We start from the raw sequence: 27400 nt of genomic DNA, 5'->3' as shown, positions 1-27400 counted from the left end.
CTCCCTCCCTGTTAGTTGTTTCGCATGAGGCAACTCAGTCCTCATGCCAAAATTAAAAGACGCTTACTCCTTGGAAGGAAAGTTATGACCAACCTGGATAGCATATTAAAAAGCAGAGACGTTACTTTGCCAACAAAGGTCCATCTAGTCAAGGCTATGGTTTTTCCAGTGGTCGTGTATGGATGTGAGAGTTGGACTGTGAGGAAGGCTGAGCACCAAAAAATTGATGCTTTTGAACTGTGGTGTTGGAGAAGACTCATGAGAGTCCCTTGGACTGCAAGAAGATCCAACAAGTCCATTCTGAAGGAGATCAGCCCTGGGATTTCTTTGGAAGGAATGATGCTAAAGCTGAAACTCCAGTACTTTGGCCACCTCATGCAAAGAGTTGACTCATTGGAAAAGACTCTGATGCTGGGGGGGGATTGGGGGCAGGAGGAGAAAGGGACGACAGAGGATGAGATGGCTGGATGGCATCACTGACCTGATGGACGTGAGCCTGAGTGAACTCTGGAGTTGGTAATGGACAGGGAGGCCTGGCGTGCTGCGATTCATGAGGTTGCAGAGTCAGACACGACTGAGGGACTGAACTGAACTGAACTCAGTCCTAGAGTCTATAGACTTCTATAGTAGGACTATTGGTAACCTCCAATAGAACTTATGTAGAGATGCATTTCTCAGGACTAATGCTGTCAATGCCCCCATCCCTGTGTCAGGCTACTGACAACCCACACCTCTGCAGGAGACCCTCAAAAACTCAAAGGTAGGTCTGGCTCAGTTTCCTGTGGGCTCATTGCTCCTTTCTCCTGGATCCTGGTGCACAAGACCTTTTATTGCCCTCCAAGAGTCTCTGTTTCTTCAAGTCGTATGGTAGCTCTGAAATCAAATTCCACTGGCCTTAAAAGTCAGATTCCCTGGGAATTCCCAGTCACTTGGCCAGATCTCCAGACTGGGGAGCCTAATGTGGGGCCTTGAACCTTCACAACAGTGCAAGAACTTCTTTGGTATTATTGTTCTCCAGTTTGTGAGTTGCCCACCTGGCAGGTAAGAATTTGCTTTTTTCATAATTGTGTTTCTCCTACCATTTTGTTGTGGCTTCTTCTTTGTCCTTGGATGTAAGGTATCATTTTTGGTGGGTTCCAGTGTCTTCTTGTCAATGATTGTTCAACAGCTGGCTGCAATTTTGATGCTCTGGCAAAAGATGAGCACATGTCCTTCTACTCTGCCATCTTAATCTTGTTCTCACACTGTGCCTTTGAAATGAAGATCATTAAGTTCCTTCCAGAATCACTTAAAAAGGCAGTGCTGAAGATGGATAGATAATAGAGACAGATAGATGGATAGACAGACAATCTTCCCTTTGCTGCTATCCAGGACATTATATCTACTACTGTGGGCAGGAATCCCTTAGAAGAAATGGAGTAGCCATCATGGTCAACAAAAGAGTACTAAATGCAGTACTTGGATACAATATCAAAAATGACAGAATGATCTCTGTTCGTTTCCAAGGCAAATCATTCAATATCACAATAATTCAAGTCTATACCCCAACCAGTAACACTGAATAAGCTGAAGTTGAACAGTTCTATGAAGATTTACAAGACCTTCTAGAACTAACACCCAAAAAAGATGTCCTTTCCATTATAGGGCGCTGGAATGCAAAAGTAGGAAGTCAAGAAACACCTGGGGTAACAGGCAAATTTGGCCTTGGAGTACAGAATTAAGCAGGGCAAAGGCTAATAGAGTTTTCCCAGGAGAACGCACTGGTCATAGCAAATACCCTCTTTCAACGACACAGCAGAAGACTACACATGGACATCACCAGATGGTTGACACCAAAATCACAATGATTATATTCTTTGCAGCCAAATATGGAGAAGCTCTATACAGTCAGCAAAAACAAGACTGGGAGCTGACTGTGGCTCAGATCATGAACTCCTTATTGCCAAATTCACTGAAATTGAAGAAAGTGGAGAAACCACTAGACCATTCAGGTATGACCTAAATCAAACCCTTATGACTATACAGTGGAAGTGAGAAATAGATTTAAGGGTATAGATCTGATAGACAGAGTGCCTGATAAACTATGGACGGAGGTTCATGACACTGTACAGGAGACAGGAATCAAGACCATCCTCAAGAAAAAGAAATGCAGAAAAGCAAAGTGGCTGTCTGAGGAGGCTTTACTAATAGCTGTGAAAAGAAGGGACGCGAAAAGCAAAGGAAAAAAGGGAAGATATATCCATTTGAATGCAGAGTTCCAAAGAATAGCAAGGAGAGATAAGAAAGCCTTCCTCAGCGGTCAATGCAAAGAAAGAGAGGAAAATAATAGAATGAGAAAGACTAGAGATCTCTTCAAGAAAATTAGAGAGACCACTGGGACATTTCTTGCAAAGATGGGCTCAATAAGGACAGAAATGGTATGGACCTAACAGAAGCAGAAAATATTAAGAAGAGGTGGCAAGAATGCAAAGAAGAACTGTACAAAAAAGATCTTCACAACATAGATAATCACGATGGTGTGATCAGTAACCTAGAATCAGACATCCTGGAATGTGAAGTCAAGTGGGCCTTAGGAAGCAGCACTACGAACAAAGCTAGTGGAGGTGATTGAATTCCAGTTGAGCTACTTCAAATTCTGAAAGATGATGCTGTGAAAGTGCTACACTCAATATGCCAGTAAATCTGGAAAACTCAGCAGTGGCCATATATTTGGAAATATCAGTGGCCACAGGACTGGAAAAGGTCAGTTTTCATTCCAATCCCATAGAAAGGCAATGGCTAATAATGCTCAAACTACTGCACAATTGCACTCATCTCACATGCTAATAAAGTACTGCTTAAAATTCTCCAAGCCAGGCTTCAGCAATATGTGAACCGTGAACTTTCAGATGTTCAAGCTGGTTTTAGAAAAGGCAGAGGAACCAGAGATCAAATTGCCAACATCCGATGGATCATAAAGAAGGCAAGATAGTTCCAGAAAAATATCTATTTCTGCTTTTCTGAGTATGCCAAAGCCTTTGACTGTGTGGATCACAATAAACTGTGGAAAATTCTGAAAGAGATGGGAATACCAGACCACCTGACCTGCCTCTTGAGAAATCTGTATGCAGGTCAGAAAGCAAAAGTTAGACCTGGACATGGAACAGACTGGTTCCAAATTGGAAAAGGAGTACACCAAGGCTGTATATTATCACCTTGCTTATTTAACTTCTATGCAGAGTACATCATGAGAAATGCTGGGCTGGAAGAAGCACAAGCTGGAATCAAGATTGCTGGAAGAAATATCAATAACCTCAGATACGCAGATGACACCACCCTTATGGCAGAAAATGAAGAGGAACTAAAAAGCTTCTTGATGAAAATGAAAAAGGAGAGTGAAAAAGTTGGCTTAAAGCTCAACATTCAGAAAATGAAGATCATGGCGTCCGGTCCCATCACTTCATGGCAAATAGATGGGGAAATAGTGGAAACAGTGGCTGACTTTATTTTTGGGGGGCCCCAAAATCACTACAGATGGTGATTTCAGCCATGAAATTAAAAGACACTTACTCCTTGGAAGGAAAGTTATGACCAACCTAGACAGCATATTAAAAGCAGAGACATTACTTTGTCAACAAACGTCCATCTAGTCAAGGCTATGGTTTTTCCAGTGGTCATGTATGGATGTTAGAGTTGGACTATAAAGAAAGCTGAGGGCCGAAGAATTGATGCTTTTGAAATGTGGTGTTGGAGAAGACTCTTGAGAGTCCCTTGGACTTCAAGGATATCCAACCGGTCCATTCTAAAGGAAATCAGTCCTGAATATTCATTGAAAGGTCTGATGCTGAAGCTGAAACTCCAATACTTTGGCCACCTGATGCAAAGAGCTGACTCATTTGAAAATACCCTGATGCTGGGAAAGATTGAGGGCAGGAGGAGAAGGGGACAACAGAGGATGAGATGGTTGGGTGACATCACCGACTCAATAGACATGGGTTTAGGTGGACTCCAGGAGTTTGTGATGGACAAGGAGGCCTGATTTGCTGTGATTCATGGGGTTGCAAAGAGTCGGACACGATTGAATGACTGAACTGAACTGAGGACATTGACATTTTGTCTGTTTATTTCTCAAGCCGTTCTGCTCCCTGCAGGCTGATTATCTTTTACTGGCTTACCCCAACACTTTCATTAATGCCTTATAACTTGTCCTTTAGTCTAATCCAGGGCTCTGTGAGGACAACTAATTCAAGTCAAAAGCTTCTTAGAAAGAGATATTGACTAGCCATCCCGCCCTTCTTCTCAGTAGGATCAATGTTCAGGTTAACAGGGGAAGCAGGCATGTATTTAAATGGACATGTTGTCCATTTAATCAACACTTCAGATATGTCTATGAGGTTTCATTAGCTCTTTGTGAACTCTAATTGCATGTCCTGCTTACCACCTAAGAAAAGCATGCTTGACAGAGGTATATGTGGAGATCACAACTGGTTTAAAGAATTTGTCTCAGAGGAAAAGAAAGAAAGAGAGAAAGAGAAATATTATCTATGTATATACCCAGCTCCTATGAAGGAGCTTACTCAAAGATGAAACATATGATTCCAGTATCTTGATATAAATTATGAAAATAGGTCATACAAATTGTTAGATCACATGTTGATCTAAGAAACTTGAGATTATCTAAACTAACATGCAGATGATGAAACTGGAGCCCTGACAGTGTACACAATTCTCCAGTCCCCACTTCAGAGTCTCTGATGCCCAGGGAGGGCTCTATTCAAGAGAGGCTGCCATTTCTCAGGAGAGAAGTTGAGAGAAGCCAGTTATCTTCTTGTCTGACCTGACATTTTTGGTTCTCATGTCTCCTAAGCATACACAGCAACTTTCCAATCACTCTTACCCAGGGAACAAAAAGATTTAAATCTATCCTGAACTGATGAGATAGGAAAAGCAGAATAAAGAATTTGGAATAGAAACATCCTGCTTTTATTGGGTGCTAACAGTATCCAGGTGTGGCTTTTATCTCTTACCACATTACACGTATTAATTCATTTACAGATGAAGTATCAGAGGCTTAGAAAGGTCAAGTGGCTTGTCTAAGCTCACACAGCTGGTCAATGTTGGAGCCAGAATTCTAGGTTTAGTCCTGTATTGCAAAGCAATTTTTCATTGCCTCAACAGACAAGTTGCAAATTAATTTGAATTAAGCGGAGTGATTTGATTTTTGTGGTTTACAAAGATTTATTTGAAAGCTAAACTTGTGCTTGACCTTTGCTAGGAGCTAGAGGAGATGCAAATAATGAGACAAAAAAGAATTACATGGCAGACTAAGGTAATGAATAAAAGCTCTGATATAATAAAAGCTTACATCAGACAGATGCACGGTTGTGTTCTGCCTCACTGAGAAAAATTAAAATCCTTGACCATAAGTTTTTTCATCTTCAAAATTGGAATAAAATAGTTATTAATATTTACCTCAGAGTTTTGAGATATAGGTTATTCCATAAACATTTCCTAGAAAAAGCCAGGCACTTGGGGGTCAGTAAAGTCCATTAATGAGATCCTAAATCATCATGAATAAATGTTAGTTGTTAATGATGATGACTAATGAAAATGCTATTGCTGATGGTAATAATGGTGATGCTAATGATAAAAGCCGTGGGGGCATTGTTGCTGCTGCTGTTGTAATAATAGTGATTAAGCAAAAGAATATCGTCCAGACAGATCAGGAGGTGGCCATCAATGTCAGTGGTTCCTTATCAGGAGACATATTTTCCTAGGAGATACTTGGCAATATCTAGAGGCATTTTTGGTTGTCGTAACTGTTAAGGGGGTATGAGTGCTATTGCATCTAGGGGGTGGGCTCTGGGCATACTGTTAAATACACTATAATGCACAGGACAGTCCCCACAATAAAGAATTATCAGGCCCAAAGAAGACATACAAATGACCACCAAGTATACAAAAAGGTGTTCAACATCTCCAATCAACAGGAAAATGCAAGTCAAATCTACAATGATCTATCACCTCACAACTGTTAGTGTGGCTATAATTACCACACTAATTATAATTTTGTAAAATTATAATTTTACAAAACAAAATGTAAATATGTGTTGGCAAGAATGTGGAGAAAATAGAATGCTTATACATTGTTGGTTGTAATATAGAAAGGTTGGAAACAGTATGGAGGTTCCTCAAAGAACTAAAAATAAAACTATTATATGATCGAGCATTTCCACTTTTGGGTAAACAGTCAAAAGAAATGAAGTCAGGATCTTATATCACCACATGTGTATTATAACATTGTTCATAATAGGCAAGGTACTGGAACAACTCAAATGCCCATCAACAGATAAATGGATAAAGAATATGTGGTACAGACATTCAATGGAATATTATTTAGGCTTAAAAAGTGAAATCCAACCATTTATGACAACATAGCTGAACCTAAAGAATATTATGCTAAGTGAAATAAACCAGTCACAGACAAGCAAATACTGCCTGATTCTACCTACATAAGGCATCTAAAGTAGTCAAACTCAGAGAAGCAAAGAATAGAATGGTGGCTGCCAAGAGATGGAGGGTGAGGGAAAAGGGAAGTTATTGTTTGATAGGCTTAAATTTTCAGTTTTTCAACATGAATGAATTCTAGATATCTGCTGCACAACATAGCACCTACAGCTAACAATATAGTATTGTGAACTTTAAAATGTGTTAGGAGGCATGTGCTGTCTCCACCACTTGACAGCTAGGAACATGGCATCAGCCCTGGAGCAGTTTGTTAACAGTGTCAACCAACTCTCCACCCAAGGTTTGTGAAGTTTTCTATGCCCAGCATTCCCAACTTCAAGAGGTTCTTCTCCCATGTTCAGTTCTTTATCAGCACTTATAACAGGGAGCACATCTGCTATGAAATAGACACCTGTTAGGGCAATTTGGTTTTCATCTTCTCCAGGGCATGTGTTCCACCCTGTAGTCATTTATTTCTCCAATATTTTGCTATTGTTGTGTCTAGTTACTAGACTTTGCCATCAGCTAACAGATGCAATTGTGGATAGAAAACAGCCCCTGCATATAATTGGCATCCTTAGGCAGGCCATCAACAAGATATAAATGAACACAAACCAGGTGACCTCTGTGCACACCTACCTTTGCCAGCAGTTTGCTGGCAAAATGGTCTAAGCCAGCCCTACTGTACCTGGACATGGACATGGTGGACATCTGCAAAGAGAATAGGCCCTATGTTGTGAAGCACTTCCTGGGCTGCTATTACTACAGCAGGATGGTTTACACCAGGCTGAAGAACGTCAAGCAGGTGCTTTACTTCTATGAGCAGGCCATCACCACGCCCACTATGGCTGTCAGTCACATCATGCTGGAGTCTTATAAAAAATATGTTCTGATTTCTTTGATCCTTCTGGGGAAAATACTTACAGCAGCTGCTGAAATAAATGTCTCAAATCATGGATAGATTCATTAAGCCTCTTCGCTTAATACATACCACAAGTTAGCAAAAGTGTACTCCATCAACAACCCCTCTGAGCTCCACAGCCTGGTGACCAAGCACAGCAAGACCTTTACATGAAACCACAACAGAGGCTGGTGGAGCAGTGCCTGTTCACAGGCACACCAAGACCTTTTTAACACTGTCATTACAAGATATTACAATTTGTTTGCAGTTATCTAAGCTTCAGGAGGCAGAAAACTATGTCCTGTACATGACAGAAGGTGATGAGATTTTCACAAGTATTAATCAGAAGGATAGGATGGTCAGTTTCCACAATAACCCTGAAAAATACAACCCTGCCATGCTTCACATCGACCATAAGCATACATATCAATAATTACTTTAAATGTAAACAGATTAAATTGCCCAACCAAAAGACACAAACTGATCAAATTGATATATAAACAAGACATGTATATATGTGTCTACAAGAGGTCTACTTCAGACCTAGAGACATATACAGAGTGAAAGTGAAAGGATGGAAAAATATATTACATGCAAGTGGAAATCAAAGGAAAGCTGGAGTAGCAATTCTTATATCAGACAAAGTAGACCATCAAATAAGGAATATTGCAGAAATAAAGAAGGACACTACATAACAATCAATGGACCAGTCCAAGAAGTAGATGTAACAATCGTAAATATTTGTGCATCCAACATAGGTGCATAAGACAAACACTAACAGACATAAAAGAAGAAACTGACAATAACACTATAATAGTAGGGGATTTTAACACCCCACTTACACCAAAGGACAGATCATCAAAACAGAAAATTAATAACAAAACACAAGCCTTAAATGACACATTAGACCAGATGGACCTAATTGATATATTCAGGACATTCCATCCAAATGCAGAATACACTTTCTTCTCAAGTGCACATGGAACATTCTCCAGGATAGACCACATCTTGGGTCATAAATAAAGCCTTAGTAGAATTACAAAAATTGAAATCATATCAAGCGTGTTTCTGACCAAAATGCTATGAGACTTGATATCAGTGACAGAAAGAAAAACTGTAAGAAACAAAAGTACATGGTGATTATGGCAATTAAACAATACATTTCTAAATAACAAACAGGTCACTGAAAAAATAAAAAAGGAAATAAAAAATTCCTAGAGACAATGAAAACACTATGACCCAAAACTTATGGGATGCAGCAAAAGCAGTTCTCAGAAGGAAATTTATAGCAATACAATCCTGCCTCAAGAAACAAGAAAAACATTGAATAGACAACCTAACTTTACATAAAGCAATTGGGAAAAGAAAAACAAAAAAACCCCAAAGTTAGCAGAAGGAAAGAAATCAAAAAGATTAGAGCATAAATAAATGAGAAAGAAGTGAAGGAAACAATATTAAAGATTAATACAACTAAAAACTGTTGTTGGGTTTTTTGTTTTTGTTTTTGTTTTTGTTTTTGAGAAGATGAACAAAACTGACAAGCCATTAGCCAAACTCATTAAGACAAAAAGGGAGAAGAGTCAAATCAACAAAATTAGAAATGAAAAAGAAGAGGTTACAACAGACAATGCAGAAATACAAAGGATGAAAAGAGACTATTATGGGCAACTGTATGCTGATAAAATGAACAACATGGAAGAAGTGGACAGATTCTTAGAAAAGTTTAAGGTACTAAGACTGAACCAGGAAGAAACAGAAACTATGAATAAGTCAATTATAAGCACTGAAATAGAAACCGTGATCAAAAATCTCCCAAAACACAAAAGCCCAGGGCCATATAGTATCACAGGGGAATTCTATCAAACATTTAGAGAGAACTAATGCCTATCTTTCTGAAACGCTTTTGAAAAATTGCAGAGGAAGGAATACTTCCAAACTTAATGTATGAGGCAACCATCACCCTGATACCAAAACCAGATAAAGACATCACAAAAAAGAAACTTACAGGACAATATCACTGATGAACATAGATGCAAAAATCCTCAACAAAATTCTAGCAAACAAAATTCAATAACACATTAAAAAGATGATACACCATAATCAAATTGAGTTTACCCAAGGATGCAAGGATTCTTCAATCTACACAAATTAATCAATGTGCTACACCATATCAACAAACTGAAAGATAAAACCATATGATAATCTCAATAGATCCAGAAAAAACTTTCAACAAAATTGAGCACCAGTTTATAATAAAAATTCTTTTAAAAAAGGGCATAGAAGGAGCCTACTTCAGCATAATAAAAGCCATGATAAACCCACAGCAAACATCATTATTAATCTTGAAAAACTGAAGCCATTCCCTCTAAGATCATAAATAAGATAAATGGGCCACTCTCATCACTATTATTCAATATAATTTTGGAAGTCATAGCCACAGCAATCAGAGAAGTAAAAGAAATAAAAGGAATTCAGATTAGAAAAGAAGAAGTAAAACTCTCACTGTTTTCAGATGACATGATACTGTACCTTAAAAAACTCCTAAAGATACTACCAGAAAATTAATAGAGCCAATCAGTGAATTTAATAAAGTTTCAAGATGCAAAATCAATACACAGAAATCACTTGCAGCCCTATACAATAACAATAAAAATCAGAAACAAAAAGTAAGGAATCAGTCCCATTTACCATTAAAACAGAATGAATAAACTGCCTAGGAATAAACATCTTAAGGAGACAAAAGAGCTGTATACACAAAACTATGAGACACTGATGAAAGAAATCAAAGATGACATAAACAGATGAAGAGATATTCCATGTACCTGGGTTGGAAGAATCAATATTGTGAAAATGACTATTCCACCAAATGCAGTCGAAAGATTTAAAGTGATCCCTATCAAATGACCAATGGAATTTTTCACAGAACTAGAACAAAACAAAAAAAAATCACAATTTGTATGGAAACACAAAAGACCCCAAGTAGAAAGAATGGAGATGAAGGAATCAAACTGCCTGACTTCAGACTAACTACAAAGCTACAATCATCAAGACAGTATGGTACTGTCACAAAAATAGAAATGTAGACCAATGGAACAAGATGAAAAGCTCAAAGATAAACCCAAGCACCTATGGGCACCTTATCATCAACAAAGGAGGCAAGAATATACAATGGAGCAAAGATAATCTCTTCAATAAATGGTGCTGGGAGGACTGGACAGTTACATGCAAAATAATGAAATTAGAACATTTCCTAACTCCATACCCAAAGATATATTCCAACTGGATTAAATACCTAAATGTAAGACAAGAAATTATAAAACTCTTAAAGGAAAGCATATGCAGAACACTGTATGACATAAATCACAGCAAGACCCACCTCCTAGAGTAATGGAAATAAAAACAAAAATAAACAATTGGGACCTAATTTAATTTAAAGACTTTTGGACAACAAAGGAATCTATAAACAAGGTGAAAAAACAAACCGTCAGAATGGGAGAAAATAATAGCAAATGAAACAACTGACAAAGGATTAATTTTCAAAATATACAAGCAGCTCATGCAACTCAATACCAGAAAAGCAAACAACTCAATCAAAAAATGAGCAAAAGACCTAAGCAGACATTTCTCCAAAGAAGACATACAGATGGCTAACAAACACATGAAAAGATGATCAACATCACTCACTATTAGAGAAATGCAAATCAAAACTATAATCAGATATCACCTCACACTGGTCAGAATGGCCATCATCAAAAAATCTACAAAGAATAAATATGCCAGAGAGGATGTGGAGAAAAATGAACCCTCTTGCACTGTTGGTGGGAATGTAAATTGATGAAGCCACTATGGAAGACTGTATGGAGATTCCTTAAAAACTAAGAATAAAGCTATCCAACATATGACCCAACAATCCCACTATTAGGCATATAGCCTGAGAAAACCATAATTTAAAAAGACACATGTACTCCAATGTTCACTGCATACCTGTTTATAATAGTTAGGACATGGAAGCATCTTAGATGTCCATTGATAGATGAATGGATAAAGAAGTTGTATTACGTATACACAGTGGAATTGTACTCAGCCATAAAATACTCAGCATTTGAATCAGTATTAATGAGATGGAACCTAGAGCCTGTTAAGCAGAGAGAGTAAGTCAGAAAGAGAAAAAACAAGTATCATATGTTAACACATATATATGGAATCTAGAAAGATGGTACTGATGAATGTATTTGGAAGGCAGCAATGGAGACACAGATGTAGAGAACAGACTTATGGACATGGAAGGGCAGAGGAAGGTGAGGGTAGGATGAATGGAGAAAGTAGCAAGGAAACATATATTCTAGCACATGTAAGAGGCTTCTCTGATAGCTCAGTTGGTAAAGAATCCTCATGCAATGCAGTAGACCCTGGTTTGATTCCTGGGTCGGGAAGATCTACTGGAGAAGGGGTAGACTACACACTCCAGTATCCTAGGGCTTCCCTAATGGCTCAGCTGGTAAAAAATCCGCCTGCAATGCAGGAGACCTGGGTTTGATCCCTGGTTTGGGAAGATCCCTTGGAGAAGGGAACGGCTACCCACTCCAGTACTCTGGCCTGGAAAATTCCCTGGACTGTATAGTTCATGGGGTCAAAAAGAGTCGGACTTGACTGAGTGACTTTCACAATCTTCTACAGTCCTTTACCATATGTAAAACAGAGAATTTCCTGTGTGACTCAGGGAAACCATACTGGGGCTCTGTGACTACCTAAAGGGATGGAGTAGGAGGTGTGGGGGAGGCTCAAGAGGGAGGGGACATATGTATACCTATTGCTGATTCATGTTGGTGTATGGCTGACACCAACAAAATATTGTAAAACAATTATCCTTGAATTAAAAATAGATAAATTAAAAATATGTTAATAGGAGAAATCTCATTTTAAGTGTACTTATCACACCAAGAAAACTACAGGAGAACCCAAGGAAAGTTTTGGAGTGAATAGATAAGTTTAGTATCTTGATTGTGGTGATTGTATTATGAATGTAAGCATATATCAAAACTCACCAAGATTATACCACTACTACACATTTATTAGGGGCTTCCCTGGTGACTCAGTTGATAGAGTCTGCCTACAATGCAGGTTACCTGGGTTTGATCCCTGGATTGGGAAGATCTGAAGAAGGGAATGGCAACCCACTTCAGTATTCTTGCCTGGGAAATCTCATGGACTGAGGAACTTGGCAGGCTATATAGTCCATCAGATGGTAAAGATTGGACATGAGTGAGCGACTAACACATATACACACACACCTATTAGTTGGCCAAAATCTAGAACATTAATAACATCAAATACTGGAAAGTATGTGGAACTGCAGAACTCAATCATTGCTGATATATGTACAAAATATAGCAGACACTTTGGAGGATGATTTGGTAATTTCATATAAAACTTGGGCTTCCCTGATAGCTCAGTTGGTAAAGAATCTTCCTGCAATGCAGGAGACCCGGGTTCAATTTCTGGGTCTGGAAGATCCCCTGGAGAAGGGAAAGGCTACCCACTCCACTATTCTGGCCTGGAGAATTCCATGGACTGTATAGCCCACAGGGTTGCAAAGAGTTGGACATGACTGAACAACTTTCACTTTCACTTTGGAAGATGATTTGGTAATTTCTTATAAAACTAAACATACTTTTAACATATGATAGCAATGGCACTCCCTGGTACTTACTTCAAAGAAATTGGATACTTGTGTCTGCACAAAAGTCTGCTCACAGATATTTATTGCAGTTTTACTCATAATTGCCCCAAAGTGGATGTAATCAAGATTTCCTTCAGTAGGTGAATGGATAAATATATAGCAGTGCACCCAGAATATGGAATATAATGAAGCAGTAAAAAGAAATGAGTTATCAAGTCATGAAAAGATAGAGAAAATTTAAATTTCTCTAGTGAAAGATGCCAATCTGAAAAGGCTACATGCTACATTATTCTAAATATATGACATTCTAGAAAATCCAAACTCTGGAGACATTTAAAAGACAAGTAGTTGCTAGGGGTAGGGATAGGAGGAAAGGGATGAATAGGTAGAGCACAGAGAATTTTTAGGGCAGTGAAAATGCCCTGCATGATATTAAGATGATGGATAAATGTGACTATACATGTGTCCGAATCCATTGAATGTAGAACCCCAGGGGTGAACCCTAACATAAACTATGGCCTTTGGGTGATAATGATGCGTCAAAGTAGGTTTATCAATTGTAACAAATGTGCTACAGTGATGGAGGATATTGATAATGGGAAGGCTACACAACCCTTGTGGCAGAAAGTGAAGAACTAAAGAGCGTCTTGATGAAAGTGAAAGAGGAGAGTGAAAAAGTTGGCTTAAAGCTCAACATTCAGAAAACGAAGATCATGGCATCTAGTCCCATCACTTCATGGGAAATAGATGAGGGAACAGTGGAAACAGTGTCAGACTTTATTTTTCTGGGCTCCAAAATCACTGCAGATGGTGACTGCAGCCATGAAACTAAAATACACTTACTCCTTGGAAGGAAAGTTATGACCAACCTAGATAGCATATTGAAAAGCAGACATTACTTTGTCAACAAAGATCCGTCCTAGTCAAGGCTATGATTTTTCCAGTGGTCATGTATGGATGTGAAAGTTGGACTACAAAGAAAGCTGAGCACCAAAGAATTGATGCTTTTGAACTTTGATGTTGGAGAAGACTCTTGAGAGTCCCTTGGACTGAAAGGAGATCCAACCAGTCCATTCTAAAGGAGATCAGTCCTGGGTGTTCATTGGAAGGACTGATGTGAAGCTGAAGCTCCAATACTTTGGCCACCTGATGTGAAGAGCTGACTCATTTGAAAAGACCCTGATGCTGGGAAAGATTGAGGGCAGGAGGAGAAGGGGACAACAGAGGATGAGATGGCTGGATGGCATCACCAACTCAATGGACATGGGTTTGGGTGGACTCTGGGAGTTGGTAATAGACAGGGAGGCCTGGCCTGCTGCAGTTCATGGGGTCAGAAAGAGTCAGACACGACTGAGCAACTGAACTGAACTGAACACACGTGTGAGAGCAGGGGCTATACAGGAAATTCTGTATCTTCCTCTCAATTTTTCTGTGTACTTAAGAATGCCCTTTAAAAAGTCTTTTTAGAAAAAGGTAAATATTAAATATGTACAGTCTTTGGTTAAAACATGAATTATCCAGCCTAAAATAGTGCTGGATACTAGTGCTAATGTTGAGAAACCTGGTCTAGGAAGATGGGAAACCTAATTACTGGAAGTTAGACTGAAACTCTATTAACTGACTACTTGACATGACCCTTTAAACTGCTCCCTTGAACTGTACAGAAATTGCACCAAAAAGTAGAAGGTGAGTCCTTGAAGACTGGGAAGGCTATAATGAAGCCTCTCACGTGGATCAGGACCAAAGCCTCGACCTCGTCCTTCTCCCACAGGGCAGCCTGGTGGCGCTGTGTTTCTGGCCCCTCCAAATTGGAAACTGTACCCTGGTTGTGGTGATGAGAAAGAGAGTGTCTGGCAGGAATAATCTCTCTCACTGAGACTCTGATGTTGTGATGGGATGTACTAGTTAAGAGGAAGAGAAAAGGAGAGACGAGCGCTCCAATTTTGGATGCCTGCAGCAGTGAACAGTAGCTGAAAACGAGGCCTTAGTTCCCTGATCAGCAGTTCTAACCACTAGACCACAGAGGCCAACCACTATAGCCTAAGTCCTCAGTCCTTGCCTGCCTTGAAAAGAATAAATTCTGATGAGGAGATGAAAAGTAAAGAGAAATTTAAAGAATTTATTAAAAAAGCAGAGTACATGAGGAAAGATGCACAGGTGAACTTGGTGTCAGTAACAAGAGTTGTGTCTTTAGGAAGTTTAAATTCATTTTCCAGGTCTTTGTCTTCCCTCTGGCTAATCTTGTTTTGCTCCTTCAGGCTAATTTGCCTCAGGATCCTCCCCTAGGTGTGCGTGCACCCCTCAGCCAATATAGATTTCAATGCAAAGGCATTGGGAGAAGCAAGACTCATTATGCTCTGACATTCCCTGCCTTTTGACCCTGAGGAGAGTTTCTATGCACGTGCAGCATCTCCCTCCCAAGGAAGGGAAATGTGTGTCCTCTTAATGGTTTACAGGGGCTAGCTCCTCTTCATTTCTGCTATGAGTGTAATTTTAAGGTGTCCCCAAGAAACAAAGCCTGGTTATTTACCCTTTCCCTATTGTTCCATTTGGGAGAGTAGAGAGGAGGCTGATTGTAAACTGTAAATTGATTAACCTGGAGCCCACCTATCTCCTGCCTCAGTCTATGCTAACAGGAGGATAGTTATAAGTGTCTGGCCTGAAGCCAGCCTTTTTCTTGCCCCATGAAATGTAAACAGGCAGCTACTTATAAATGCCTAACCTAGAACCTATCTATCTCCTGCATTATCACCAATAAATGACAGAACAATGGAACACTGATTGGCTCTTTATCACTGATGAGGAGCTTCTTTGCTCATCCCCAGCACTGTCAGACAAACCTGTGACTGAACCTGAACAATACCCTGGGTCAGTTCAGCTCAGTTCAGTTGCTCAGTCGTGTCCAACTATTTGCTACCCCATGAATTGCAGCAAGCCAGGCCTCCCTGTCCATCACCAACTCCTGAAGTTCACCCAAACTCATGTCCCTCGAGTTGGTGATGCCATCCAGCAATCTCATTCTCTGTCGTCCCCTTCTCCTCCTGCCCACAATCCCTCCCAGCATCAGAGTCTTTTCCAATGAGACAACTCTTCGCATGAGGTGGACAAAGTATTGGAGTTACAGCTTTAGCATCAGTATTCCAAAGAACATCAAGGACTGATCTCCTTTAGAATGGACTGGTTGGATCTCCTTGCAGTTCAAGGGACTCTCAAGAGTCTTCTCCAACACCATAGTTCAAAAGTATAAATTCTTCGGCACTCAGCTTTCTTCACAGTCCAACTCACATCCATACACGACCACTGGAAAAACCATAGCCTTGACTAGACAGACCTTTGTTGGCAAAGTAATGTCTGTGCTTTTCAATATGCTATCTAGGTTGGTCATAACTTTCCTTCCAAGGAGTAAGCGTCTTTGAATTTCATGGCTGCAATCACAATCTGCAGTGATTTTGGAACCCAAGATAATTAAATCTGACTCTGTTTCCACTATTTCCCCATCTATTTTCCATGAAGTGATGGGACCAGATGCCATGATCTTCGTTTTCGAATGTTGAGCTTTAAGCCAACTTTTTCACTCTCCTCTTTCACTTGCATCAAGAGGCTTTTTAGTTCCTCTTCATTTTCTGCTATAAGGGTGGTATCATCTGCATATCTGAGGTTATTGATATTTCTCCCAGCAATCTTGATTCCAGCTTGTGCTTCTTCCAGCCCAGCGTTCCTCATGATGTACTCTACATAGAGGTTAAATAAGCAGGGTGATAATAGGCAGCCCTGACATACTCCTTTTCCTATTTGGAACCAGTCTGTTATTCCATGTCCAGTTCTAACTGTTTTTCCTGATCTGCATATAGGTTTCTCAAGAGGCAGGTCAGATGGTCTGGTATTCCCATCTCTTTCAGAATTTTCCATAGTTTATTGTGATCCACACAGTCAAAGGCTTTGGCATAGTCAATAAAGCAGAAATAGATGTTTTTCTGGAACTTTCTTCCTTTTCCATGATCCATCAGATGTTGACAATTTGATCTCTGGTTCCTCTGCCTTTTCTAAAACCAGCTTGAACATCAGGAAGTTCATGGTTCACGTACTGCTGAAGCCTGGCTTGGAGAATCTTGAGCATTACTTTACTAGCATGTGAAATGATTGCAATTGTGCGGTAGTTTGAGCATTCTTTGGCATTGCCTTTCTTTGGGATTGGAATGAAAACTGACCTTTTCCAGTCCTGTGGCCACTGCTGAGTTTTTCAAATTTTATGGCATATTGAGTGAAGCACTTTCACAGCATCATCTTCCAGGATATGAAACAGCTCAACTGGAATTCCATCACCTTCAGTAGCGTTGTTCACAGTGATGCTTTCTAAGGCCCATTTGACTTCACATTCCAGGATGTCTGGCTCTAGGTGAGTGATCACACCATCATGATTATCTGGGTCATGAAGTTCTTTTTTGTACAGTTCTTCTGTGCATTCTTGCCACCTCTTCTTAATATCTTCTGCTTCTGTTAGGTCCATACAATTTCTGTCCTTTATCAAGCCCATCTTTGCATGAAATGTTCCCTTGGTATCTCTAATTTTCTTGAAGAGATCTCTAGTCTTTCCCATTCTGTTGTTTTCCTCTATTTATTTGCATTGATCACTAAGGAAGGCTTTCTTATCTCTCCTTCCTCTTCTTTGGAACTCTGCATTCAGATGTTTATATCTTTCCTTTTCTCCTTTGCTTTTTGCTTCTCTTCTTTTCCCAGCTATTTGTAGGCCTCCTCAGACAGTCATTTTGATTTTTTGCATTTCTTTTCCATGGGGATGGTCTTGATCCCTGTCTCCTGTACAATGTCATGAACCTCAGTCCATAGTTCATCAGGCACTCTATCTATCAGATCTAGGCCCTTAAGTCTATTTCTCACTTCCACTGTATAATCATAAGGAATCTGATTTAGGTCATACCTGAATGGTCTAGTGGTTTTCTCTACTTCTCCAATTTGAGTCTGAATTTGACAATAAAGAGTTCATGATCTGAACCACAGTCAGCTCCCAGTCTTTTTTTGCTGACTGTATAGAGCTTGTCCATCTTTGGCTGCAAAGAATATAATCAATCTGATTTCGGTGTTGACCATCTGGTGATGTCCATGTGTAGAGTCTTCTCTTGTGTTGTTGGAAGAGGGTGTTTGCTATGACCAGTGCATTCTCTTGGCAAAACTCTATTAGCCTTTGCCCTTCTTCATTCCGTATTCCAAGGCCAAATTCGCCTGTTACTCTAGGTGTTTCTTGACTTCCTACTTTTGCATTCCAGTCCCCTATAATGAAAAGGACATCTTTTTTGGGTGTTAGTTCTAAAAGGTCTTGTAGGTCTTCATAGAACCGTTCAACTTCAGCTTCTTCAGTGTTATTGGTTGGGGTATAGACTTGAATTACTGTGATATTGAATGATTTGCCTTGGAAACGAACAGAGATCATTCTGTCATTTTTGAGATTGCATCCAAGTACTGCATTTCAGACTCTTTTGTTGACCATGATGGCTACTCCATTTCTTCTGAGGGATTCCTGCCCACAGTAGTAGATATAATGGTCATCTGAGTTAAATACACCAATTCCAGTCCATTTTAGTTCGCTGATTCCTAGCATGTCGATGTTCACTGTTGCCATCTCCTGTTTGACCACTTCCAATTTGCCTTGATTCATGGACCTAACATTCCAGGTTCCTATGCAATACTGCTCTTTACAGCATCAGACCTTGCTTCTATCACCAGTCACATCCACAGCTTTGTGTTTTTTTTTTTTTGCTTTGGCTCCATCCCTTCATTCTTTCTGGAGTTATTTCTCCAGTGATCTCCAGTAGCATATTGGGCACCTACAGACCTGGGGAGTTCCTACCCTGGGTGGAGAGCCCTATTTATCTCCCATCAGCAGAAGGAGAGACACTGCAGATATTGTGAGGTGAACCAGTGTGCTGGCTGGATATTCAGTGGGCTGGCCTCCTCGGCCCACCACCATAGCTGGCTCCAAGTTCCACACTCAGAACAGAAAGTTTATTTTCTTCGAGTTATGTTGGTTGTGGGTGGGGAAGGAAAGATTCACAAGAAAGTTCTGTTATTTTCCTCAACATGAGGCTGGGCATTTACAGGAGGTTTTACTGAAGTGGTCTTGCTTCAGAGCAAGGTGGCACAAGTTTCACCAAGTTCTAAATGCTTCCAACAAGGAGAAGATGATCAGTTTGGTGATGAAAACGTCCCTACTTTTTTTTTTTTTTTTTTGAAGTATAGTTGATCTGCAGTATTATATTAGTTTCAGGTGTACAACATAGTGATAAAATGTTTTATAGATTGTATTGCAAAATATTGGTTATATTCCCTGTGTTATGTAATATATCCTTGTTGCCTATATATTTTACTTTTAATAATTTGCATCTCTTTATTGCCTATCCCTGTCTTACTCTTCCCCACTTCCCTCTCCCCACTGGGAATCACTAGTTTGTTCTCTATATCTCTGTACCTGTTTCTGTTGTGTTGCAATCATTTATTTGTTTTATCTTTTAGATTCCACATATAGGTGATAACAGAGAATTTGTTTCTCTGTCAGACTTATTTTACTAGCATAATGCCCTCCAGGTTCATCTATGTTGTTGCAAAAGGCAGAATTTCATTCTTTTTATGGCCAGGTAATATCTACATTTATTCATTCATCTGTTCATGGACACAGTTTCCTTCCATATCCTGTCTATTTTTTTTAATAGCATGACTACTTTGTAACTGCTCACCATATGTGGCAGAAGAATCGGTTGGTTTTGGCTTTTACTACAGTGTTTGCTCTTCTATTAAAACTTGCTGAGCTCCCACCCTACATTCTTAAACTGTGACACAAACCCATGGTGTTCTTAGGATTGTGAGCCCCCTCACATCACCGTGTGGGGCTTGGGAGCAAGGAGAACCAGCACAGACTTGTTGATACTCACACTGCCTGCTCTGCCTTGAGAAAGCTGTTTGCCACTGACTCAAAGGTATCTTGTCTTCTGCTGTCATCTCTGAATCAGCAACAGGCAAACAGGGTAAAACTCTGACATTCTTCAAAATTTTGACAATTATGTACATTCAAATTATATAATAAGCATATTTAAATGTATATGGGCACATATATACACACAATAATTTCAATACTTATTAAAAACATTTATAATATTCAAGAGCTGTGTATGATTTAATATTTTAGCAAGAAACTTTCTCAATGTAATAAATCTTATCTACAACATCTATATAATGGATGACTACTTTAAATAATGTTGCTACAAACAGAGGGGGGTGCATATATCTCTTTTAATTATGTTGATGAAGGCAATTGAAGATCATACAAAGAAATGGAAAGATATCCTGTGTTCATAGGTTGGAAGACTTAGTACTGTTTAAATGTTTATACTACTCAAAGCAAGCTACAGATTTAATGTAATTCCTATCAAAATGCACATGACATATTTTACCAAACTAGAACAAATAATCCTAAAATATATATAGAACCAAAAAACTGCTTAATTGCTAATGCAATTTTGAGAAGAAAGAATATCTCATGCTCCTTGACTTCAGGCTATATTTCAGAGCTGCAGTAATCAAAACAGCATGTACTGGCACAAAAAATAAACACACAGGTCAATGGAACAGAATAGAGTGCCCAGAAAAAAAAATCCCACACACCTACAACCAATTAATCTATGAAAAAGAAAGGCAAGAATATACAATGGAGAAGACATTCTCTTTAAATGGTGCTGGGAAAACTGGACAGCTACACGTAAAAAATGAAATTAGAACATTTTCTCACAGCACATACAACCCTTCAAGCTAGGCTTCAACGGTACTGAACTAAGAACTTCCAGGTGTGCAAGCTGCATTTAGAAAATGCACAGGTACAAGAGATCAATTTACAACATCCATTGGATCATGGAAAAAGAAAGGGAATCCCAGAAAAATATCTGTCTCAGTGACTATGCTAAAACCTTTAACTGTGTAGCTCACAGAAAACTGGAAAATTTTTTTAAAGAGATGAGAATACCAGACTACCTTACCTGCCTCCTGAGAAATCTGTATGCAAGCCAAGAAGCAACAGTTAGAATAGGACACAGAACAATGTACTGGTTCAAAATTGGGAAAGGCATATGTCAAGGCTGTATATTGTCACTCTGCTTATTTAGTATGGATACATCATGCTAAATGCTAGACTGGATGAATTACAAGCTAGAATCAAGATCAGTTCAGTTCAGTTGCTCAGTCGTGTCCAACTCTTTGTGACACCATGGACTGCAGCACGCCAGGCTTCTCTGTCCATCAGCAACTCCCAGATCCTGCTCAAATGCATATCCATCAAGCAGATGATACCATCAAACCATCTCATCCTCTGTCATCCCTTTCTCCTCCAGCCTTTAATCTTACACATCATCAATGTCTTTTCCAGTAAGTCAGTTCTTTGCAACAGGTGGCCAAAGTATTGGAGTTTCAGATTCAGCACTAGTCCTTCCAATGACTATTCAGGAATGATTTCCTTAACACTGACTGGCTTCATCTCCTTGCAGTCCAAGAGACCCTCAAGAGTCTTCTCCAACACCACAGTTTTAAAGCACCAATTCTCTGGCACTCAGCTTTCTTTATGATCCAACTCTCACATCCATACATAACTACTAAAAAAAAAATAGCTTTGACTAGACAGAATCAAGATAGCTGGGAGAAATATCAATAACCTCAGATACAGAGATGATACCACCCCAGTGGCAGAAAATGAAGAGGAACTAAAGAGCCTCTTGATGAAGGTGAAAGAAGAGAGTGAAAAAGCTGGCTTAAAACTCAACATTCAAAAAACAAAGATCATGGAATCTGGTCCCATCACTCAATGGAAAATAAATGGCAGGGAAAATGGAAACAGTGACAGAATTTATTTTCTTGAGCTCCAGAATCACTGTGGATGGTGACTGCGGTCATGAAATTAAAAGATGTCTGCTCCTTGGAAGAAAAGCTATGACAAACCTAGACAGCATATTAAAAAGCAGAGATATCACTTTGGCTACAAAAGTCCATATAGTCAAAGCTATGGGTTTTGCAGTAGTCATGTATGGATGTGAGAGTTGGACCATAAAGAAGGCTGAGCACCAAAGAATTTATGCTTTTGAACTATGGTGCTGAAGAAGATTCTTGAGCATCCCTTGGACTTCAAGGAGATAAAATCAGTCAATCCTAAAGGAAATCAACCCTGAATATTCATCAAAACCTGTGGCGGATTCATTTCGATATTTGGCAAAACTAATACAATATTGTAAAGTTTAAAAATAAAATAAAATTTAAAAAAAAAAAAGGACTAATCTTGAAGCAGAAGCTCCAATACTTTGGCCACCTCACGCTAAGAGCTGACCCATTGGAAAAGACCCTGATGCTGTGAAAGATTAAAGGCAGGAGCAGAAGGGAGTGACAGAGGATGAGATGGTTGGCTGGCATCACTGACTCAAAGGACATGAATTTGAGCAAATTCTGGGAGATAATGAAGGATAGGGAAGCCTGGTGTGTTGCCGTCCATGAAGTTGTGAAGAGTTGGACAAGACTGAGTGACCAAATAACAGCAACAATATGCAAAACTAAACTAAAAATCTCCAAAAGTATTAATGTAAGACCTGAAACCATAAAAATACTAGAAGAGAATATAGGCAGAACATTCTGACATAAATTGAAGTGCCATTTGTTTTATATGTCTCCAGAGGCAAAAGGAACCAAAGCAAATATAAACAAATAGAGATGAAACTTAAAAGATTTTTCACAATAAAGGAAACCATTGACAAAATGAAAAGACAGACTACTGAATGGGAGAATATATGTGCAAATGATATAACTAATAAGGGGTTAGTATCCCAAATGTGTAAATAACTCATACAAATTAATATTAAAAAACAATTTAAAAGTGGACACCAAAAAAAATGGCAAATGACCTGAATAGACTTTTCCCTCCTTAAGAAGACATACAGATGGCCAACATGCACATTAAAGATGTTCAACATTGGTGATCATCAAAGAAACACAAATCAAAACCAAAGAGAGATACCACCTCATTCCTATTAGAAAGGCTATCATCAAAGGCTACAAATAACAAACGTTGGCAAGGATGTAGAGAAAAATGAGCTCTCGTGTACTACTGTGGGAATGTAAATTAGTGCAGCCACAACTGAAAACAGTATGGAAGTTCAGCAAAGAACTAAAAATAGAACTGCCATATGATCTAGCAATTTCACCCCTGAGTATATAACTGAAGAAAACAAAAGCTTCCCTTTTTCCTCACTTAAAATTCTCTTGAATGGCTTTGAGTTTTCTGTTGCAGAAGAAAAATGCTTTTCTTTAAATATGAGGGATTGTGGATTCTCTGTGAGATTTTTTTTTTCATCTCTCAACTATTATTCAGTATCAAATTAGAAGACTTACAGAAGACATAAAATTGTATTATATACAGTTGATACTAATGTTTACATAGAAAACCCTAAGGAAGTTGTAGAAGTCACATCTCACAGTTCTAAGTCCTCTTCTGCTGGATACAAATGATAAAGCCTATCTTTCTAGAGTGGTTTCTTACAAGCACAAATGATGATGAATGTTAAAAACATAATAGGAAACTAAGTAATGACTGAAAGCTATCTGCAAAACTCAGCAGAGGGAAAGCAATTTCCAGACATGATCTGATTCCTAATCATTGTTAGGGTTTCAGTGCCACACATTGTGACAACACAGTAGAATAAAAGAAAGGAAAACTCATGCAAATGTGTAATTTACCATCCCCAGCTGCCTGCCTAGTAAGGTGAACTGTGTCATGGAGGACCTTCTCCTGAGCAGGTTATAGATATGGACACAGGAGTGGAAAAGATGGGATAGAGCCGAATTGCTATATAGGAGAAAGAGAAAAAAATGAAAAAGAAGATAGTAGAGAGCACAGGGATGGAGGTGGGATCAGGGGAAATTTAAAGACTGGAAGCCAACTTTTTCACTCTCCTCTTTCACTTTCATCAAGAAGCTTTTTAATTCCTCTTCGCTTTCTGCCATAAGGGTGGTGTCATCTGCATATCTGAGGTTATTGATATTTCTCCCGGCAATCTTGATTCCAGCTTGTACTTCTTCCAGCCCAGAGTTTCTCGTGATGTACCCTTCATAGAAGTTAAATAAGCAGGGTGACAATATACAGGCTGACGTACACCTTTTCCAATTTGGAACCAGTCTGTTGTTCCATGCCCAGTTCTAACTTCCTGATCTGCATACAGCTTTCTCAAGAGGCAGGTCAGGTGGTCTGGTATTCCCATCTCTTTCAGAATTTTCCACAGTTTCTTGTGATCCACATAGTCAAAGGCTTGGGCATAGTCAATAAAGCAGAAATAGATGTTTTTCTGGAACTCTCTTGCTTTTTCCATGATCCAGCAGATGTTGGCAATTTGATTTCTGGTTCCTCTGTCTTTTCTAAAACCAGCTTGAACATCTGGAAGTTCACGGTTCATGTATTGCTGAAGCCTGGCTTGGAGAATTTTGAGCATTACTTTACTAGCATGTGAGATGAGTGCAATTGTGCAGTAGTTTGAGCACTCTTTGGCATTGCCTTTCTTTGGGACTGGAATGAAAACTGACCTTTTCCAGTCTTGTGGCCACTGCTGAGTTTTCCAAATTTCCTGACATATTGAGTGCAGCACTTTCAGAGCATCATCTTTCAGGATTTGAAATGGCTCAACTGGAATTCTATCAGAGAAGAAGCCAATTCTGACTCCATGTTGGAAAATGTTTCTTTCACTTGCTTTTCAATACTTTTATTATTATGTGCTTGTGCTTGATTGTTCAGTTGTGTCCAACTCTTTGTGACCCCATGGACTGTAGTCCACAAGGTTCCTCTGGCCATGGGGATTCTCCACCCAGTAATACTGGAGTGGGTTGCCATGCCCTCCTCCAGGGGGATCTTCCCAACCCAGGGGTCAAATCCAGGTCTCCTGCATTGCAGGCAGATTCTTTGCCAGCTAAGCCAACAGGGAAGTCCAAGAATACTGGAGTGGGTAGGCTATCCCTTCTCCAGGGGATCTTCCTGACCCAGGAATCATACTGGGGTCTCCTGCATTGCAGGTGAATTCTTACTAGCTGAGCTACCCAGGAAGCCATTTGTTATTATAATTATACATAATAACCTGCCTTAGAGGACACTGCCTCTCTGCCTGACTGTAAACTAAAGTGCCTTTGTTCAGCTCATAAAGAGATAATCTGACCTGCTCCCCTGTGAATAGCTACAACAACAAAAAAAGAGATTATCACACCCCTTCCAAAGGCTGGCCATTCTGGAGACGTTTTACAAGGCTAAAGACCCTTTCACCTTACTTTCTCATTGCCTCGCCCTCCCTTTCACTTTATTTTCCTACTGCCTCTCCCTCTCTATTCTGCCTTTTGACTTTAGTTCCTCATCGCATCTCTCTCTCTGACTCTATGAAAGAGCCTGGCATCCAGAACCAGACAAGATGGTTTCTCTGAGTTTAGTTTGCCATATTCTTGGTCAGCCCAGCTTTTTGAGTAAAGTATTCCTTGCCTCAACACCTTATCTCTCAGAGTCATTGGCCTGTCAAGCCATGAGCAGGGAGAGCTTGGACTTGGTAACAGTCTGAAGGAAGTGGCGTGATATATTTAAAATGATGAATGACAAGAACCTACAAGAATACTACACAGCAAGCTCTCATCCAGATTTGACAGAAAATCAAGTTTTACAGATAAGCAAAAGGTAAGAGAATTCAGCACCACCAGATTAGCTTCGCAAAAAATGCTAAAGGAACTTCTCTATGTGGGAAAGACACCAGCAACTAAAAACAATCTTGTACATATATAGACGACTATATAAAAACCTCATGGGAATAGCAAACCCCAAATCTATAATACATATACATGCATACAAAAAGAAAAAGCAACCCAAACACAGCACTATACATAGTCATTAAACCACAAGATAAGAGGACAAAAGAGGAAGGAAAGAAAAATAAATGTTGGAGAGGGTGTGGAGAAAATGGAACCCTCTTATACTGTTGGTGGGAATGCAAACTGGTGCAACCACTATGGGGAACAAACAGTGTGGAAATTCCTTAAAAACCTGGAAATAGAACTGCCATAAGACCCAGCAATCCCACTGCCGGGCATACACACTGAGGAAACCAGAATTGAAAGAGACACATGTACCCTGACGTTCACTGCAGCACTGTTTACAATATCTAGGACATGGAAGGAACCTAGATGTCCATTGGCAGACGAATGGATAAGGAAGTTGTGGTACATATACACAATAGAATAACTTGGCTATAAAAAGGAATGCATTTGAGTCAGTTCTAATGAGGTGGATGAAACTGGAGTGAAGCAAGTTAGAAAGAGAAGCACCAGTACTGTATATTAATGCATATATATGGAATTTAGAGAGACACAGATGTAAAGAACAGACTTTTGGACTCTGTGGGAGAAGACAAGGCTGGGAATAGCATTGAAACATGTATATTACCATATGTTAAATAGATCACCAGTTCAAGTTCAATGCATGAAGCTGGGCACCCAAAACCGGTGCTCTGGGACAACCCAGAGGGATGAAGTGGGGAGGAAGGTGGGTAGGGGTTTCACCATGGGGTATGCATGTGTACACATGCCTGATTCATGTTGACGTATGGCAGAAACCATCACAATATTGTAAAGTAATTATCCTCCAATTAAAATTAATTAATTAATTTTTTAAATGACCTATAAAACAAACCAAAACAACTTAAAAAATAGCAATAAGAACATGTAAGTAGTCACCTTAAATGTAGTGGATAAATGGATTAAATGTTCTATCCAAAAGACAAAGACTGCCTGAAAAGATACAAGAGACCCACTTCAGATCTAGGGACACATACAGAGTGAGTGGATGGAAAAAAGGCACTTCACGCAAATGGAAAAATTGTTTTTTAAGTTGGAGTAGCAATATTCACATCAGACAAAATGGCTTTAAAATAAAAATGGCTATAAGATATAAAGAAGGACTTTGCATAATGATCAGGGGATAAATCCAAGAAAAAGATATAGAAAGTATACATTTATATAAACCCAACAAAGGAGCACCTCAGTATATAGAGAAAATGCTGAGAGCCTTAAAGGGAGGAATCAACAGTAACACATTAATAGTGGGGGCTTAACACCCGTTTCATGGGCAAATGGAGAAATCATCCAGACAGAAATCCAGTAAGAAAACACAAGTCTTAAATGACACATTAGACCAGATGGACAATCTATATTTAAAGAGCATTCCACTCAAAAGCAGTAGAATACATATTCTTCTCATGTGCACATGCAACATTCTC

At 39.3% G+C, this 27400-nt stretch overlaps 1 pseudogene; it reads left to right on the top strand.

The window, feature by feature from the left end:
* Positions 1-6794: 6794 nt before the first annotated feature.
* LOC102284914 (COP9 signalosome complex subunit 3-like) lies at positions 6795-7820 on the top strand (annotated as a pseudogene).
* Positions 7821-27400: the final 19580 nt, after the last annotated feature.

The sequence above is a fragment of the Bos mutus genome, chromosome 18, assembly GCF_027580195.1.
Source record: "Bos mutus isolate GX-2022 chromosome 18, NWIPB_WYAK_1.1, whole genome shotgun sequence".
NCBI lineage: Eukaryota > Metazoa > Chordata > Mammalia > Artiodactyla > Bovidae > Bos > Bos mutus.
The sequence above is the reverse complement of the archived record's forward strand: the minus strand, read 5'-3'. Positions and strand labels throughout refer to the sequence as shown.